Raw genomic sequence first — 18,662 nt, forward strand, 5'->3', positions numbered from 1 at the left:
ACCCTCCAAAGGGCATTCCCCATCCCTATAACCCTGCGTTTTCCATAGCTAATCTAGTATCCAGAGGAAACCCACGCAGACACTGAGAGAATTTGTAAACTCTACATAAACAGTCCCTCAAGACTGCAATCGTACCTGGGTCCCTGGTGCTGTGTGGTAGCAATGCTAACCACTGAGCCACTACACCACCCCAATGGCATTTGTTTAGAATCCCTACAGTGTGGAAACCGTCCATTCTGCCCAACAACAACTCTGAGGAACATCCCACCCTAGACTCACACCTTACATTATCCCTGTAACCCTGCATTTCCCATGGCTAATCCATCTAACCTGTACATCACTGCACATTGTGAGCAAATTAGCATAGCCAATCCACCTAAGCTGCACATCTTTGGACTGTGGGAGGAAACCAGAGCACCTGGAGGAATTGCATGCAGACACTGGGAGAATGTACAGACTGCACACACACATTAGCCCAGGGCTGGAATTGAACCCAGATCTCTGGTGCTGTGAGGCAGCAGTGCTAACCACTGAGCTACAGTCATTTCTCAGTCTTGTTCTCCTGCCATCTTCCTGTAACTCTTGATACCCTTACCAGTGAAAAACATATCCTCCTCTGTATTAAGTATACTCAGTGACTGCCTCTGCAGCCCTCTGTGGCAATGAGTTCCACAAATTAACCACCCACTAGCTGAAGAAATTCCTCCTCATTTCAGTTCTCCATTTTGGCCTTGGATCAAAGTCTCTCCTCCAAGTGGAAATATTTCCATGACCCACTCTATTTAAGTCTTTCAGTATTTTAAGTTTCAATGCAATCCCCCTCATCCTTCTAAACCCCATCAAGTCTGGAGATGTGCAGGTTAGGTGGATTGGCCTTGCTGAATTGCTTATAATATCCAGAGATGTGCAGGCCATGGGAAATACAGGGCTACAGCGATAGGGTAGGAGTGGTAGTTCTGGGTGGGATATTCTTCTGAGGGTTGGTGTGGACTTGAAGGGTTAAATCCACAGAACCAGAGACATCAACACTCCTGATATGACAAGCTCTTCATCCTGGAGATCATACTTGGAAGCCTCCTCTGGTCCCCATCAAATGCCACCAAATCCTTACTTAGAAATGGGGACTAAAGTTGCTCACTATGTTCCAAATGCAAACTGACCAAACCTAATATAGCCTCAGCAGTGCAACTTGTAATCTAGCCCTCTTGAAACGAATGCTAAGACTGTATTTGCCTTCCTAACTGCCAACTGAACTTGCCTGTTAACCTGAAGAGAATCCTGAACAAGATCTCCCAAGTCCCTTTGTATTTTGCTGTTTAGAAAATAGTCTTCTGCTCTATTCTTACCAGAGCGCATAACCTTACACTTTCCAACATAGTATTCAAGCTGCCACTCCTTTGCTCACTCTTTTAGACTATCCAAGTTGGCTTTCCAGAGTGTGCACTCTCCTGAATATCAACCTGTGAGTTCTCTTAATCAATTCAGGACTCTATTGTTGTATCGTATCCCTGTACCAGCAGCAACTGCAAGGGCCTACTCACCCAGATCCTATAGCTGTTTGGAATAGTTAAATTGCTTAGCAATGTCCAAATCAGGATCAATCAAAATAAAAATCTGGTTAAATGGTCACCCAGTTCTAATGGACGCACTGTCTTGATGATTGTGGAACCAAATTCACTTTTGTCCAATCTTTAAGTTTGCATGAGTTCGCAGCCAGGTTGAGAAAATATACTGGGGAACTGCTACAGGTTAAGGATGCAACTTCATTCCTGTCTTTTATGAAACACCACTGGTTCAGTAACTACTAATTGCAGTAAAAGGCTCAAGCTGATGGGGAGAATTTGCTTGAGAAAGATTCAACTTGATTGGCTCAGTATTTTTTTGATTAGAAAATAGCTGCCTGAGTGAAGTCTTAATTAAATAGCTAGATGTTATTCAGGGAGGTTTAGGGACTATGAGAGGAGCCAAGAACACGTTACATGTTGACCAAGAAACAATTCCACGATTCAGGAAGGTTTGCCGTGCCACTTGCGTTACGTGCAATGGGAGAGACAGAAATCAGGAGCTGGAAAGTGAAGGAATCATCAAATCAGTATTGTTTGCGGAAGGAGCAGCTCTGGTTGTACCAATTGTGAAGCCTGCGGGTCAGTTTGCTTTTGTGGGCATTTCAGACAAACAGTGGACAGCTTTTCACAGTTGGATAAATACCCAATCCCTCGTATAGATGACTTGTATGCAAAGCTGGTGTGAGGGGCTGTCCATCACGAAGCTAGACGTGAGCGATGCAAGCCTGCAATTGCGATTAGATAAGGACTCCCAGAGTTATGCTACAATTAATACCCATAATAGTTTGTACCAATATGTGATACCAACTTTTGGGTATCATCAGCCTGTGCCATTTTCCAGCAGCAATGGCGAACTATGATTCCTGGCATTGAGTGGATTTGATTAAAAATACATACCAAATTCTAGCAGTGTGGCTGCTCCACTCACTGAATTGCTAATGAAGGGCAAGAAGTTTCAGTGGAGAGCAGACTGTCACCAGGCATTTGACAGCCTGAAAGCTGTATTAACCACTGCCCCATTATAAGCTGTACCTAATTATGCAAAGGATTCCTGAAGGGCTCATGCCTGAAACATCGATTCTCCTGCTCTTTGGTTGCTGCCTGACCTGCTGCGCTTTTCCAGCAACACATTTTCAGCCCTAATTGTGCAAAGCCATTCAAGGTGGCTATCGTTACAAGTGATGTGGGTGTTGAGTATTTCTCCAGGAAGTTGAACATTCATCAGCAGAAATCAGACAGTTGAGAAAGAGACTTTGAGCTTGGTGTTGGCATTGCAACATTTTAATGTTTATGTTACCAGTAATGTATCTGAGTCAACCATATACACTGAACGTAACCCATTGAAGTTTGTGGAGAAATTGAAAGGACAGAGCTTGTTGTTATAGCCATTCAATTTTAAAAATTGTGCATGTGGCAGGATGAGAAACATGATTGCCAATGCATTGGGTAGACTTGACTGAAGAAGAAAGGACAAAGAACAAAGAAAATTTACAGCCCAGGAACAGGCCCTTCGCCCCTCCAATCCTGAGCCGATCCAAATCTACTATCTAAAGCAGTCGCCTAATTCCTAAGTATCTGTATTCCTCTGCTCCCCACCTACTCATGTATCTGTTCAGACTGGTTTTAAATGAATCTACCATGCCTCTACCGGCAACGCGTTTCAGGCACTCACCACCCTCTGTATGAAGTACTTGCTGCGTGTATCCCCCTTTTCACCTTGAAAGCGTGACTTCTCGTTATTGAATCGTTCACCCTGGGAAAAAGCTTATCTCTATCCACCCCGTCTATAACCTTCATGATTTTATAAACTTCAATCAGTTCCCCGCTCAAGCTTATTTTTTTCCAATGAAAACAAAACTAACCTATTGGTAATGTGGTCATCAAAACTGTACACAGTATCATAAATGTGGCTGAACCAATGTCTTTTATAATTTTAACATGACTTTTCAGCTCTTATACTCAATACCCCATCCAATGAAGGCAAGCATACCATATGCCTCCTTGACCACTCTATCCAGCTGTGCAGCAACCTTCAGGGTACAATTGACCTGCACTCCCAGATCTCTCTGCCCATCAACTTTCCCTAAGGCTCTTCCGTTCATTGTATAATTCGCTCTAGAATTAGTCTTGCCTACATGTATCATCTCACATTTGTCTGGATTGAAATCCATCTGCCACTTTTCCGCCCAGTCTATCTATATCTTCCTGTATTCTTTGATAGTCCCTTATGCTTTCTGCTACTCCACCAATCTTTGTGTCATCTGCAAACTTGATGATCATACCAACACTGCCCTCTTCCAGATCATTTATGTATATCACAAACAACAGTGGCCCAACACTGACCCCTCTGGAACACCACTGGTCACCTTTCTCCATTGAGAAACTCCCTTCAACTACTACTCTCTGTCTCCTGTTGCTCAGCGAGTTCTTTATCCACCAAGCTAGAACACCCTGCACACCACGTGACTTCAGTTTCTCTGTTAGTTTACCATGGGGAACATTATCAAAGGCCTTACTAAAGTCCATGTATATGACATCAACAGCCCTTCCTTCATCTATCAACTTGGTCACTTCCTCGAAGAACTCTATTAAGTTGGTAAGACACGATCTCCCCTGCACAAAATCACATTGCTTATCACTGATAAGCCCATTCTTTCCTAAATATAGATAGATCCTATCCCTCAGTACCTTCTCCAGCAACGTTCCCACCACTGACGTCAGGCTCACTGGTCTGTAGTTACCCGGAATATCCTGACGACCCTCCTTGTACAGGGGACAACATGAGAAACCTTCCAGTCCTCCAGCATCTCACCTGTGTTTAAGGATGCCACAAAGATATCTGTCAGGGCCCCAGCTATTTCCTCTCTTGCCTCCCTCAGCAACCTGGGATAGATCCCACCCAATGCTGAGGATTTGTCCACCTTAATAACCTTTAGCCTACCTGACACATCTTCCCTACTTATGTCAATGTGATCCAGACTAATCAAACGTCTATCTCTAATCTCAACATTCTCCCCGTGTCTGCGTGGGTTTCCTCCGGGTGCTCCGGTTTCCTCCCACAGTCCAAAGATGTGCGGGTCAGGTGAATTGGCCATGCTAAATTGCCCGTAGTGTTAGGTAAGGGGTAAATGTAGGGGTATGGGTGGGTTTCGCTTCGGCGGGTTGGTGTGGACTTGTTGGGCCGAAGGGCCTGTTTCCACACTGTAAGTCTAATCTAATCTAATCTAATCATGTTCCTCTCTGCAGTGAACACTGATGCAAAGTAATCATTCAGCATCTCACCCATTTTCTCAGGTTCGATGCACAGCCTTCCTTCACTACCCTTTAGTGGATTAATCCTTTCTGTAGTTACCCCCTTGCTTCTTATATAATAATAAAAGGCTTTGGAATTCTCCTTAATTCTGCTTGCTAAAGCTGCTTCATGACTCCTTGCATGATTCCTTGTTTAAGACTGGTCCTACTGTTCTGATATTCCTCCAGGGCCCGTTCTGTTCTTAGCAGAAAATGAAAAATGGAGGCATTCGGTGGCAGGAGTAAAACAAATTGAAACAAAATGTGGTTCATGTTTGCATGATTATTGTGAATGTAATATGTGTGTTGAGGAGTACTAACAGTTAAAATTAAGTGTTTTAAAATTAAGCCATCTTTGGATATTGATGGTTCATTTTTTTTTAAGAGGGGAAGTGTGATGATGCTGCTCTTTTGACAAGGTTAGGTTGTCCTTGGTTTTTTTTTCAGGACATCATAAAGACACAGACTCCAAAATATCTGGGGTTGATACACATAAGAATGCTTTCAAGTTTTAAAAAGTACACTTGTACAGTGAAAGGGAGGTGGCCGGTTCTCCCTGCTCAGCTTTTCTCTGGTTTGGTTTGTATGTTTAGCAGTCTGGCTGTTCACTGAAAGCAGTCAGTCAGTTTGAGGCTGCTGGTCCAAGAAATAGCTACATGGAAGAAAGTGTTCATGCTGAATATCTCTCTGTCATCTCTCTCTCTCTCTCTCTCTCTCTCTCTGTCTATCTCTTTGTCTCTCTCTCTATCTGTTTTGTTTAAAACTAATTAGTTTGACCAGCCGATTCTCTCCTGGACTATCCTCTTGACACCTGCTTAAGACAATGAGCAAAGTTAGGATCTGGGCTACTTTCTTGAAATGTTTTGAGGGGGTCTGGCCTGGTCCATAATAGGACACAAAATGATCCTGCTGTGACAAAAGTAGAACAGCTAGTGGTGATGGTAGAAACAAAAGGGCCATTGGAATCTTTCTGGACCCAGCGAGACCAGATCACAGTAATTGATGCCGTATTATTATGGGGCACTAGAATGATTGTCCCGAGCAAAGGTCACAACAAGTTACTGGCTGAACTCTACCAGCATCATCAAGGGGTTTCCAAAATCAAGATGTTGATGAGAAATTATGTCTGGTTGTCAGGATTGGATGCCGACGTAGCTGCATTGGTGGGGCAGTGTACAGAGTGCCAACAAGGATGCACCCACACATTTATGGAAATTACTGGGTAACCCTAAACTCAATTATGTGTCAACTATGCCAGTCCTTTCATGGGTTCTCTGTTTTGTCATTGTGGTTTCTCATTCAAAGTGGTTGGATGTGTATAGAGTTCATTTGTCAAGCACTGGGATGACAATTGAAAAGTTGAGAGCATTTTTTGCAAAACACAGATTCCCAGAGGTGATGGTCACAAACAACAGGTCATCATTTACCAGCATGAAATTTGAGTATTTCCGAGTTGAATGGCACTCTTAGTATAAGGACAGCTCCATACCACCCATCAAACAATTATCTCATGGAAAGAGCAATCCAATGTTTGAAGGCAGGCTCAAAGAAACAAAGTACAGCTTCATTCAATATCAAACTGTCCTGGTTTTTGTTTGATGATAGGATCATTCCTCATGCAACCACGGACAGTGACAGCAGAGTTGCTAATGGGGAGGAGACTCTGCACCAGGTTAAATCTGATCATTCCAGATCTAATTCGGAGGGGTGGGGGGGGCGGTTTGTCAGGAGGGTGAAATGGCATCAGGACACCAAAGCTGAACAAGGCTCCCTTAAGTGAGAAAGGCAATTTCTTTCAGCAGATGTTTGGTGTCGAAAACATTGGAATGGCTCTGCGTGGGTAAAAGGCACGGTCAACGCAAAGTCAGATCCCGTGATGTATAAAATTCGGTTGGAGAGGTGGTCTTGAATGGACACATGAAAACTGCAACCGCGCAAACGAGGCAGGAGCAAAATATACCCAGTCCCTCAAAACATCTGGCACGGCTGTCAGCACCCATGGCTTCTCTCCCTATGCCTGGCGTTGAAGAAATCTCTGAGGACAAGATGGACATGGCAGATGTTATAGCCTCGACACTATTACTGCCTGAAGAATAAAATGTGTTTCAGCTGGGCACAAGAGGCAGCCTAAGGTCTGGTACATGCCATCGTTATCCAAGATAGAGTTGGAGGAGCTGAACCTGTTGTGAAAATGCCCCAGGAGAAGCTACAGGATAAAGAATGAGCCTACATCCCAGGACTCAAATGGGGAAGGGATCTAGTGATTGAAACAAGGTCAGCCAGGTGGATCTCATAGACTGAGTTCCCTGATTGGAGCTATTAACCTGGTCCAATCAGGGGGTCCTGGCTGACAGACCTAAACAGGAGTATCAGGAGATCTGCTCACTCCAGGAGCCAGTTCTGTGCTAGCTGGGTCAGTGTCATAGTCATAGAGTCATAGAGATGTACAGCATGGAAACAGACCCTTCGGTCAAACTCGTCATGCTGACCTGATATCTAAACCAATCTAATCCCATTTGCCAGCACATGGCCCATATCCCGCTAAACCCTTCCTATTCACATGCCCATCCAGATGCCTTTTCAATGTTGTAATTGTACCAGCCTCCGCCACTTCCTCTGGCAACTCATTCCATTCACTCATCACCCTCTCAGTGAAAAGGTTGCCCCTTAGGTCCCTTCTAAATTTTTCCCCTTTCAACTTAAATGTGTGCCTTCTTGTTCATGATATTCTGTTAATATCACTTATGTAATTTAACTATCTCCTTTACAGATCATTATACCACTAAATAAGAAGGACATTGTAACATATACAGGATAAGAAAGTTGCAAGGGGACATGCAGCTTGAGTGAATGAAGATTTTATGGTTGATAGTTCACCAGATTGATCCTGTATTATATACAAGTAAATAAAGGGTGACTTGGTGATGGGACACTGGCCTTTATGGAGTTATTTCACTCAACACTACATCTACAAATTAAATCCTGTTGTGGGAATGACATGCCACAGAGCATGCCACAATGAGCCTCATTCCTGTTGAAGAGCTTATGCTCGAATTATCGATTCTCCTGCTTTTCGGATGCTGCCTAACTGGCTGTGCTTTTCCAGGACCACACTCTTGATTCTGATCTCCAGCAGCTGCAGTCCTCACTTTCTCCCATGCCACACAGTAGCTTTGCTTATGTTGCATCCTAGTAACAGAGTACTTCATCTTCGACATTTCGAGGAATAAAACATATCCGTCTCAGCCAATTCAGTTCACTCCTTTTGATATGCAATTTGCTACCACAGAGGTCTGTGGAGGAGAGGTCACTGATTTTATTAAGCAAAAAATAAATGGATCAGCCATGATCACATTGAATGGTGGAGCAGGATCAAAGAGCCACATGGCCTTCTGCTTCTGGTTTCCGTGTTCCTGTATCAACAAATGGCTGAAGGCATTGGATACTGCAAAGACTATGAGTCCTCACAATATTCTGGTAATAGTACAGAAATCTTGTACTCTAGAACCAACCATGCCCCTCATCAAGCTCAAACAGAAATTGTGGGAAAGAAAATTCTGAAAGCATCTGTGGAGAGAAAACAGAGTCATTAGCTTGGGTACAGTGACGCTTTATCAGAACTGGTCTACTGGCATTTATTCCTCAGTGCGGAGATTTGCCTATGTACTGTTCACAAAACAGCACAATCTAAACCGGTTAATTACTGCCATATCACAATCATCGGTAAAATGATACAAAGAGCCAACAACAATACAGCGCAGGAACAGTCGGCAATGGCCGTCCAGGCCTGTGCCAACACATTTTGTCCTTCCATATTAAAACTATCTTCAATTACAGGATCTGTATCCCTCTATTCCCTTCTTATTCATGCAGTCGTCCAGATTTTTCTTGAATGCTGCTACTATGTCTGCTTCCACCACTCCTTTGGCAGCACATTCCAAGTACTCACCACACTTTGTGTGAAAACCTTTCCTCGCACATCATTAAACTAATCTCCCCCTGCACCTTGAACTTGTGTCCCCTAGGAACCTGGAAAAAAGCCTCATACTTTCCGCTCAATCTGTGCCATTCACAATCTTATAAACTTCTATCAGGTAACTCCCTACTCCCCCAACCTCCTGTGTTCCAGTGAAAACAAATCCAGTCTAGCCAACCTTTCTTCATAGCGACCCTCTTCAAAGTATCCACATCATTCTAATAGTGTGGTAACCAGGACTGTTAACAATACTCCAAGTGTGGCCTAATTTAAGTTTTATAAAGGGTAAAAACAATGACTGCAGATGCTGGAAACCAGATTCTGTATTAGTGGTGCTGGAAGAGCACAGCAGTTCAGGCAGCATCTGAGGAGCAGTAAAATCTGCTCCTCAGATGCTGCCTGAACTGCTGTGCTCTTCCAGCACCACTAATCCAGAAATTAAGTTTCATAAAGCTGCAACATAACTTGCGTATCCTTATACTCAATGCCCCTTCCAATGAAGTCAAGTACGCCACCTTCAGTGATCTGTGGACCTGCACACCCATGTCCTTCTGAATATTTGGCATTCACTGTATAATTTCCAGCTGTACTTGACCTTCCAAAATGCATCACCTCATATTTGTCTGGATTAAACTCCATCTGGTGTTTTTCTGCCCATGTCTCCAACTGATCTATATCCTGCTGTATCTTCTGACAATCCTTCTCACTATCTACAACACCACCACTTTGTATCATCTGCCAGCTTACTATTTAGACCAGCTACATTTTCCTCCATTTACGTAGACCACAAACAGCAGAGATCCCAGCACTGATCCCTGTGAAACACCACTAGTCACAACCCTTCATTCTGAAAAGCATCCTTCCACTGCTACCCTCTGTCTCCTATGTCTAAGTCAGTTCTGAATCCATCTTGGCAGCTCCACCTGATACCACGTGATTTCACCTTTTGTATCAGACTGCTATGGGGGATGTTGTCAAAGACTTTACTGAAGGCCATGTGGACAACATCAACTGCTTTTCCCTGGAAGGAAGCTTTTCCTAAACGGAAGGGATTGTTGACTATCCAGTGGCACTTGCAAAAGAATAACTCACTCATCAGTGCTCAGTGTGTGTTTCGCCAGGGTCACTTCTGACCTCGTTAAAACTTATGGTTCAATAATGGACAGAAGAGCTGAGCATGAAGGGTGAAATGAGATGAAAATGACTGCCTTTGATATCAAGGCAGTATTTGAGTTATGGTATCAAGAAAACCTAGCAGAACATGAGTCAGTGGAATAGGGAAAAAAATCTCCACTGAGTTGGGTTATACCTGGCACAAAGAAAGATGTTTGTAGTCACCGGAGGTCAGATATCTCAGTCTAAGAGTATTGTAGGAGTTTCTCAAGATAGTATCCTAGATCTAACTAGGACCTTCTCTGTAACATAAGGTCAGAAGTAGGAATGTTCACTGATGAAAACAAAATTTTCTGCATCATATGTGACTCCTCAGATTGTAAAGCAGTCCGTGTCCAAATTTGGCAAGACCTGGACAACATTCAAGCATGCGCTGATAGTGGTATGAAGGTTTTTTGCAACTTAAGTGCTGGACAATGATCATCATCAACAAAAGAGGATGTAACCATCATCCCTTGCTGTTCAGTGAGATTATCGTAACTGAAACCTCCAATAGCAACATCCTGGGGGTGACTGTTGAATGGAAACAGGACCAGACCAACCATATAAATACAGTGGCTGCGAAACCAAGTCAGGAACTAAGAATTCTTTGGTGAGTAACTCACCTCCTGTCTCTCAGTGTCCATCCATCATCTGCAGGATACATATCAGGAGTGTGATGGAATACTTTTCACATGGCTGCATGAGTGCAGCTCCAATAACACTCAAGAAGCATGGTACCATCCAGAATAAAACAACCCATTTGATTGACTCCCAATCCACCACATTTAACACCTCCTTTCATCACTGCACACAATGGCAGTAGGTACACACAATCAACAAGATGCATTGCCATTATCCATCACTGAATCTTTCACACCACCATCTAGAACCGTGACTTGTAACAAGACATCAGATGTATGGGAACACCACCACCCTCAAGTTCTTCTCAAAACAAGACCTGCAAATTCCTTCCAAGCTGCTCACCAACCTGGCTTGGAATTATGTCATTATTTCTTTATTGTTGTTGGTGCTCTCTTCCTAAAAGCATTGTCCCTAAATACCAAAGACTGCAATGGTTCAAGTGTTAGCTCATCACCAATTGCTTGAGGGCAACTCGGGGGTCGGCAATAAGTGCTGGCCCAGCCAGAAATGCCCATATCTATGAACAACACTGGAGCAAAACATCCAGCATAACAACAGGAGGTGCTCAGGCAGTGGGAATTGGAAGAGTGCAGAGATCTTGCAGGCTTATAGGATTCAATAAGTTACCAAAACATTGGGGGGTGAGGTTATAGAAGGATTTGAATGATCACTCTTACAAAATTTCTCATTGTAGATCAGCAAACATTGTGATTTTGTTTTCCTTTATTCATTCATGGGAGGAGGGCATCATTGGCAAGGCAGCACTTATTGCTCATCCTAATTACCCAGCGGGCAGTTAAGAGTCAACCTCATTGCTGGTGTGTCCAGAATCACATGTGAGTCAGACCAAGTAAGGATGGCAGTTTCCTTCCCTAAAGAACTTTAGTGAATCAAATGGGTTGTCCCTGACAATCTGCATGATCATCATTAGACTTTTAAAATTAAATTCAAACTTCATCGTGTGCCTTGGCAGGATTTGAACCTGAGTCTCTGGAGTAGCAGTCCAGAGATAATGCCACTAGGTCATTGCCTCCCCAGGGAATGATATGGTTAAGTTGTGAGCAGCAGAGCTTTTGATGAGTCTAGGTTTAGTGGAAGGTGGGAGGCTGTTTGAGCAAGCTTTGACACAGTCAGATCTAGATTTAACAAAAAATATGGATGGTGTAAGAGAAAAAGTCAGTAGGGTAGGAGGCCTTTTGGAACATCCAGTCTATGCTTGTTCCTTTGAAGAGCAATTCAGTTAGTCAAACTGACAAATTCTTTCCTCGTTACTTTAGAATTAAGTATTTATACAGTTTTTAAAAAAAATTATTGTTGAACCTGTTGCCACTAACCTATCAGGCAATACCTTTAAAATTCCTCATGTTGGCTCTGTTCTTCTGACATAATTATCTTAAATTTATGCCTTCTGCTGAACAATTCTTTGGCCGTTAGAAACAATTTGTCTTTAATTTGTCTATCTAAAACTTTCATGATTTCAGACATCCGTACCAAATCGTTTCTTAGCTTTTCCACTCCAGCTCCTGATTCTGCAGTCTTCACACCAAATCTCTTAAACGCTTTTAGGAAATGTTAGTGTAGCATAATTTAATGGTTTTAATTATGTTTCTTTTTTTTTAAGCTCGGGAGCTATGTGGCTCATTGAAGGTAATAATGCAGGTTAACAATGCAACAAATGTTTGTTCAGAAACCTGCCCAAGTGTCTGTGTTTTTGCACCTTCAAAAAAATAATATGTGTCGTGTCTTCTGATTCAAAGTACCACAGAATGTATTATCTCACACTTTGTTGTGTTAAATTTTGTTTGGCAAAGCTGTCCCTTACACCAACAAGAAAGAATTAAAACTGGTGCAATGTAATAAACAGAATACCTCATTGCCCCATGGGTTTGTTTCGTCAGCACCACTGAGATAACAGCTCAACTTCCTGGCTAAGGTGAAAATCAATGCATCAACTGTAGAGCATCAACCAAAAGATTACAAAAAAATAAAGTACGAGTCTTGCTGTGGTACCACTATGATGCTGCCTGCACACTTCATCTGGTTAATGGAACAAGTTCAATGATAATTACGTCGTCTTCTGTACCAGACAAACACAACACATTTTGGAGAACCCATGGGACTGACTTCAGACAGTCTGTGAAGCAGGTGATCTGCAAGCAATCTTGAGACTTGAGGTGTACATTAATAGGCCTGATGTCAGACATTGTATACAGGGAATATTCTAACACATATTTGGCAATCTTTCTGTCATCCCTGCCCTTTTCTATTTCTGAACTATAATCACTTCTGTGCTGGTTGCCTTGAAGTGATTCACGCATTTGCCTGTAGACATGGGAATAAGGAGCAGAAAGTAAATAAATAGAATCAGATAGCTGTTATGGACGTGGAGGTGCTGGTGTTGGACTGGGGTGAACAAAGTCAGAAATGACACGACACCAGGATAAAGTCCAACAGGTTTATTTGAAGCTTTTGGAGCGTAGCCCCTTTGTGAGAAGAGAGAGGGAAGCACACAGAATGCAGAATTTATGCAGAGAGATGAAAAGACCATACAAATGGAGTGAGTGGAGTGTCGAATAATAAGTCTCTGGAAGTGACCAAGAGTGTTAGTGTGAGTAAAGTTTCAAGAGATGAATATCAACCGAAGTGATGACCTATAATCTGATCAAATGAACCAGAGAGATAATTACAAAAAAAATTAAAAATAAAGTGGTGCTGGAGACAAGCCAAATGACTGGAATAACATGGAACAAAACCAGAAGCTGCTGAAAAGCAGAGGAAGGATCACCAGACCTGAAACATTCACTCTGATCTTTCTTCACAGATGTCTCAGAACCCCTTCTTTAAAAAAAACCCTGCCCTTGCTCCTGATTTACAGCTGACTTTACAGTTCTTTCAGTTTTTATTTGACTGGAATGACATGATAGGTACAAGAATCACATGCCAAGGGTCTAATCAAATTAATAAATGATCCAAAACTGTACAAACTAAGGTAGAGAGATCATCATTTATCAAGGTGAAGGTGTGAAAATAGGACTGTAGGGAAGATTTTACAGATACAGAAGTATGATGAGGTCACGTGTAGTATGACATGAACTCAAGATCATGGTTGAGGCCATGTTCATGGGTACGGAACTTGGCTATCGGTTTCTGCTCGGTGATTCTGCGTTGTGTAACTTGAAAGCTACCTTGGAGGAGGCTTACCTGAAGATTGGAAGCTGAGTATCCTTGACCTCTGAAATGTTCCCTGACTGGGAGGAACATTCCTGTATGGTGATTTTGTGCGGTGTCCGTTTATCCGTTGTTGTAGTGTCTCCATAGTCTTGCCAATATACCATGCCTAGAGGCATCGAAAAAGATCAAAAAGTATTGGTGAACAATTACACCACTGGCAAGATGTGGGTACCAGCCATTATTGCAGCACAGACTGGACCAGTGTCCTACATTGTACAGATGAGTGACAATGTAGCATGGCGAAAACATACAGATCAATTCTCACCAACCAGAATGAATATGCCAGGGACAACAATAATTGAAGTTCCACAAATAACTGTGCTAAATAGTGACCTAGATATACTGAGGATAAAACAATAACTGGAGCATCTAATGGAGACAGTAACTTGGCAGTGAGTGTCACAACATTGTGCAAACAATGCTCTGAGTACACCAGTGGATACCTCCATAATAAAGCTTCTGCTATTTAACATTTTGGCCTCTTGGTTCTTCTTGGAATGTAACAAATATTGCAATACTCCGTTTATTTTCTTTCAGTGCATAGACTTCTGAGATTTACAGGTGGCATGGTGGCTCAGTGGCTAGCACTGCTGCCTCACAGCGCCAAGGACCTGTGTTCAACTCCTGCCTTGGGCAGCTGTCTGTGTGGAGTTTGCACGTTCTCCCCATGTCTGCATGGGTTTCCTCCGGGTGCTCCGGTTTCCTCCCACAATCCAAAGATACGCAGGTCAGGTGCATTGGCCATGCTAAATTGCCAAGTTAGGAGTAAATATAGTGGAGGTTACTCTTCAGAGGGTCATTGTGGATTTGTTGGGCCAAAAGGCCTGTTTCCATACTGTAGGGAATCTAATCAAATCTGTGTATGGCATTGAATTCCAAAACGGGACATTAATGCATCAACCTGCTAATCAGAAGGTGGGACAGCAGAGGAACCTCAGAGAGGCTGTGTGACCCCACAGCCATCAACTTGGGCAGGTTGCATTGAGTTAGACAAGCAAGAGGCTGGAAGAACACAGCAAGCCAGGCAGATTCAGGAGGTGGGGAAGTCCATGTTTCAGGTGTAACTCTTATTCCTGGCTTGCTGTGTTCTTCCAGCCTCCTGCTTGTCTATTTTGGATTCCAGCATCTGCAGTTTTTTTTGCCTCTAACCAATGTTGCACTGAGTGGCTTGTTTCCCTATTGTCATTTCTATAGGATTGTACATGATATGCAGCTGAGGTGTTGCTCTTGAGACTAACATCACCTAGTGGACAGACAGTAGTGTTGCAAATAGAGGAAGAGAAACGTGAAACATGCATCGTTGCATCCTTCATAAAGTATAAAAGCAAAAAAAAATGTAACAAAAATAATACTCACACTTCTGGTTCAATGTTAACAATAGTCAAATGTACTGTAACCTTAAATTTTAAAGTATGTATGGATTTGAACCCCAATTCTAATTCTCCCTTCATTCACACTCCCCTCAGTTGCACAAATACTAGTTTTAATATTTTAAATACTAAGGCATCAATGTGGACTCCACCAGTTTCCTCACTTCCCCTCCCTCCACCTTACCCACCTTACCCCAGTTCCAACCTTCCAGCTCACCACTCTCCCTATGACCTGTCCTACCTGCCAATCTCCCTTCCCAACTATCCGCTCCACCCTCCCCTCTGACCTATCACCTCCATCCCCTCCCCCATTCATCTGTTGTACTCTTTGCTACCTTCTCCCCAGCGCCCCCCCACTTATCTGTCCACCCTGGACGCTCCCTGCCTCCATTCCTGATGAAGGGCTTTTGCCTGATACGTCGATTTTCCTGCTCCTTGGATGCTGCCTGACCTGCTGTGCTTTTCCAACACCACTCTAATCTAAAGTCTGGTTTCTAGCATCTGCAGTCCTCACTTTTGCCTAATATTTCAGATGCCTACAACATGCAGCATTCAACAATCCCATCACTATTTATGATAGTTTAGATTACATTTGTTACTTTTTTTTTGCTTTCATATTTTAGGAAGGATGCAACGATGCATGTTTCACGTTTCTCTTCCTTTATTTGCAACACTACTGTCTGTCCACTAGATGGTGTTAGTCTCAAGAGCAACACCTCAGCTGCATATCATGGAAACAGGCCCTTCAGCCCAACAAGTCCACACCGACCCGCCAAAGCGCAACTCACCCAGACCCCTACATTTACCCCTTCACCTAACACTACAGGCAATTTGGCATGGCCAATTCACCTAACCTGCACATTTTTGGACTGTAGGAGGAAACTGGAGCACCCGGAGGAAACCCACGCAGACATGGGGAGAATGTGCAAACTCCACACAGACAGTCGCCTGAGGTGGGAATTGAACCCGGGTCTCTGGCGCTGTGAGGAAGCAGTGTTAACCCCCGTGCCGCCCACATGATCTATTTTCTATCCATACTATTTTCTTTCAGTTGCATCTTTTAGGCAGTGGAAGACCAATGTAATCCATAGCAGTGAAGGAAATGTAGACACACTGATCTCAAAGCTTGGAATCAAGCACAGCTGTCATATCTACAAATGATTCTTACAGATCAACAATCAGCTACAGGCCCTGACATTTTGATCTACAGAAATATAACAGTGTATTTTAAAAGTACAACGAATCACTGAATCCCTACAGTGCAGAAAGAGAGCATTCGGCCCTTCAAATCTGCACTGACCTTTTGAAGACCACCCTACCCTATCCCTTAACCCCACATTTTCCAAGGCTAATCCATCTATCTTGCACATCACAGATAATTTAGAATGGCCAATCCACCTGACCTGCACATCTTTGGACTGTGGGAGGAAACCAGAGGATTCGGGGGGCACCCAGGCAGGCATGGTGAGAATATGCAAACTCCATACAGACAGTTGCCCAAGGCTGGAATCAAATCTGGATCCTTTGTGCTGTGAGGCAGCAGTGCTAACCATTGAGCTACCAAACCGGCCTTTATGGATGCTGGAGATTGACTAACATTTCTATTCTTGAGCCACTGCAGTGTTCCAGCAACGCCCAATGCAAACTGGAGGAACAGCACCTCATTTTCAGTTCAGGCATTTTATAGCCCTCAAGACTCAACATTGAGTTCAACAACTTCAAAGTGTGAACACTATCATCTGAGTGCTCCCCCGCCAGTTTTCCAACCATGTCTGGAGTGCATATGTTTACTTTCAGCTGTATGGATCTGTTTTCTCCAATCACTTCTACGATTAACACCTATTTTGAATCTATATTGATCCTTTGCTAACGAGTCGCAGCTAGATAGGATAGTGAAGAAGGCATTTGGTATGCTTTCTTTTATTGGTCAGAGTATTGAGTACAGGAGTTGGGAGGTCATGTTGCAGCTGTACAGGACATTGGTTAGGCCACTGTTGGAATATTGTGTGCAATTCTGGTCTCCTTCCTATCGGAAAGATGTTGCCAGGGTTGGAAGATTTGAACTATAGGGAGAGGCTGAACAGTCTGGGGCTGTTTTCCCTGGAGCATCAGAGGCTGAGAGGTGTCCTTATAGAGGTTTACAAAATTATGAGAGGCATGGTTAGGGTAAATAGACAAGGTCTTTTCCCGAAGGTTGGGATGTCCAGAACTAGAGGACATAGGTTTAGGGTGAGAGGGGAACGATATAAAAAAGACCTAAGGGGCAGCTTTTTCACATAAAGGGTGGTACGTGTATGGGATGTGCTGCCAGGGGAAATGGTGGAGGCTAGTAGAATTGTAACATTTAAGAGGCATTTAGATGGCTATATGAAAAGGAAGGGTTTAGAGGGATATAAGCCGGTTGCTGGCAGGTGGGACAAGATTGGGTTGGGATATCTGGTCAGCATGGACGGGTTGGACCGAAGGGTCTATCTCCATGCTGTACATCTCTATGACTCTATTAGCATTTCCTTTGGTTTTGCACTGGCATCCTCACTATCTGTTCAATTTACTTCCCCTTTGTCAACAGCATAAAATACCATCACTTAACAATACTCTTCCATTCCAAAGAAGAGTTATCAGACTCAAAGCTTTAACTTAGTTTGTCTCTCCATGGATGCTACTAATCTGCTGAATTCTCTCGTATTTTGTGTTCTTATTGCTGTTCATATCTTCTGAGTCATCATCTGTTTTTTCCTTCAATGTCAGTCCTGGTTTGATCAGTAACATTTAGCCTCTGAATTTGAATTATTCAAGATTTTCTTAGGCTAAATTTAATGATTCTAGTGTTGCATTGCTGGAGGTGCCATCTGTCTTGTGGTTACACAACTTAAGGTAAAGCAATGGCTAGAATTGTTTTAAAAGCATCTGGCTACTAACATTGCGCTTTCTACGTATATCATAACTTGTACAATATCTAAGCTCTTGCTCCTTCTCCTGAGTCTCATCATCATATGGTCATGGCACCTTCAATGATGTAGCTTCCTATGTACATTCTCATGAGATTACCTTTTACATTATCTTTCCAGTAGGATATTAATTCAAGCCCCTATTTATGCTCACGTCAATGTAAGAGCCATATGGCACTAATTTGAAAAATATTAATGTCCTGGTCAATAACTATTCCTCAACCAGTATTGTCATAAACAGTTGAAATGATTGTTTGTCTCATTGCTTGTCTGGGATCTTGTATCGGCACTGGCTGTGAATGAACAGTGACTGCACTTCTAAAGTAATTCATTGGCTGTAACATTTCAGGATATCCTGAAATCATGAAGTGTAATAGAAGTATGAGTTCTTTCTCTCAATTCATACACACAGTTAAGAAATCCAACAAACCTAAATTAGTGTTTCTGATCTTTACTCACTAGATGTGTTTCAGGATTTGATTCC

This window comes from Hemiscyllium ocellatum, chromosome 3 (assembly GCF_020745735.1).
Source record: "Hemiscyllium ocellatum isolate sHemOce1 chromosome 3, sHemOce1.pat.X.cur, whole genome shotgun sequence".
In the NCBI taxonomy this organism is placed as follows: Eukaryota; Metazoa; Chordata; class Chondrichthyes; order Orectolobiformes; family Hemiscylliidae; genus Hemiscyllium; species Hemiscyllium ocellatum.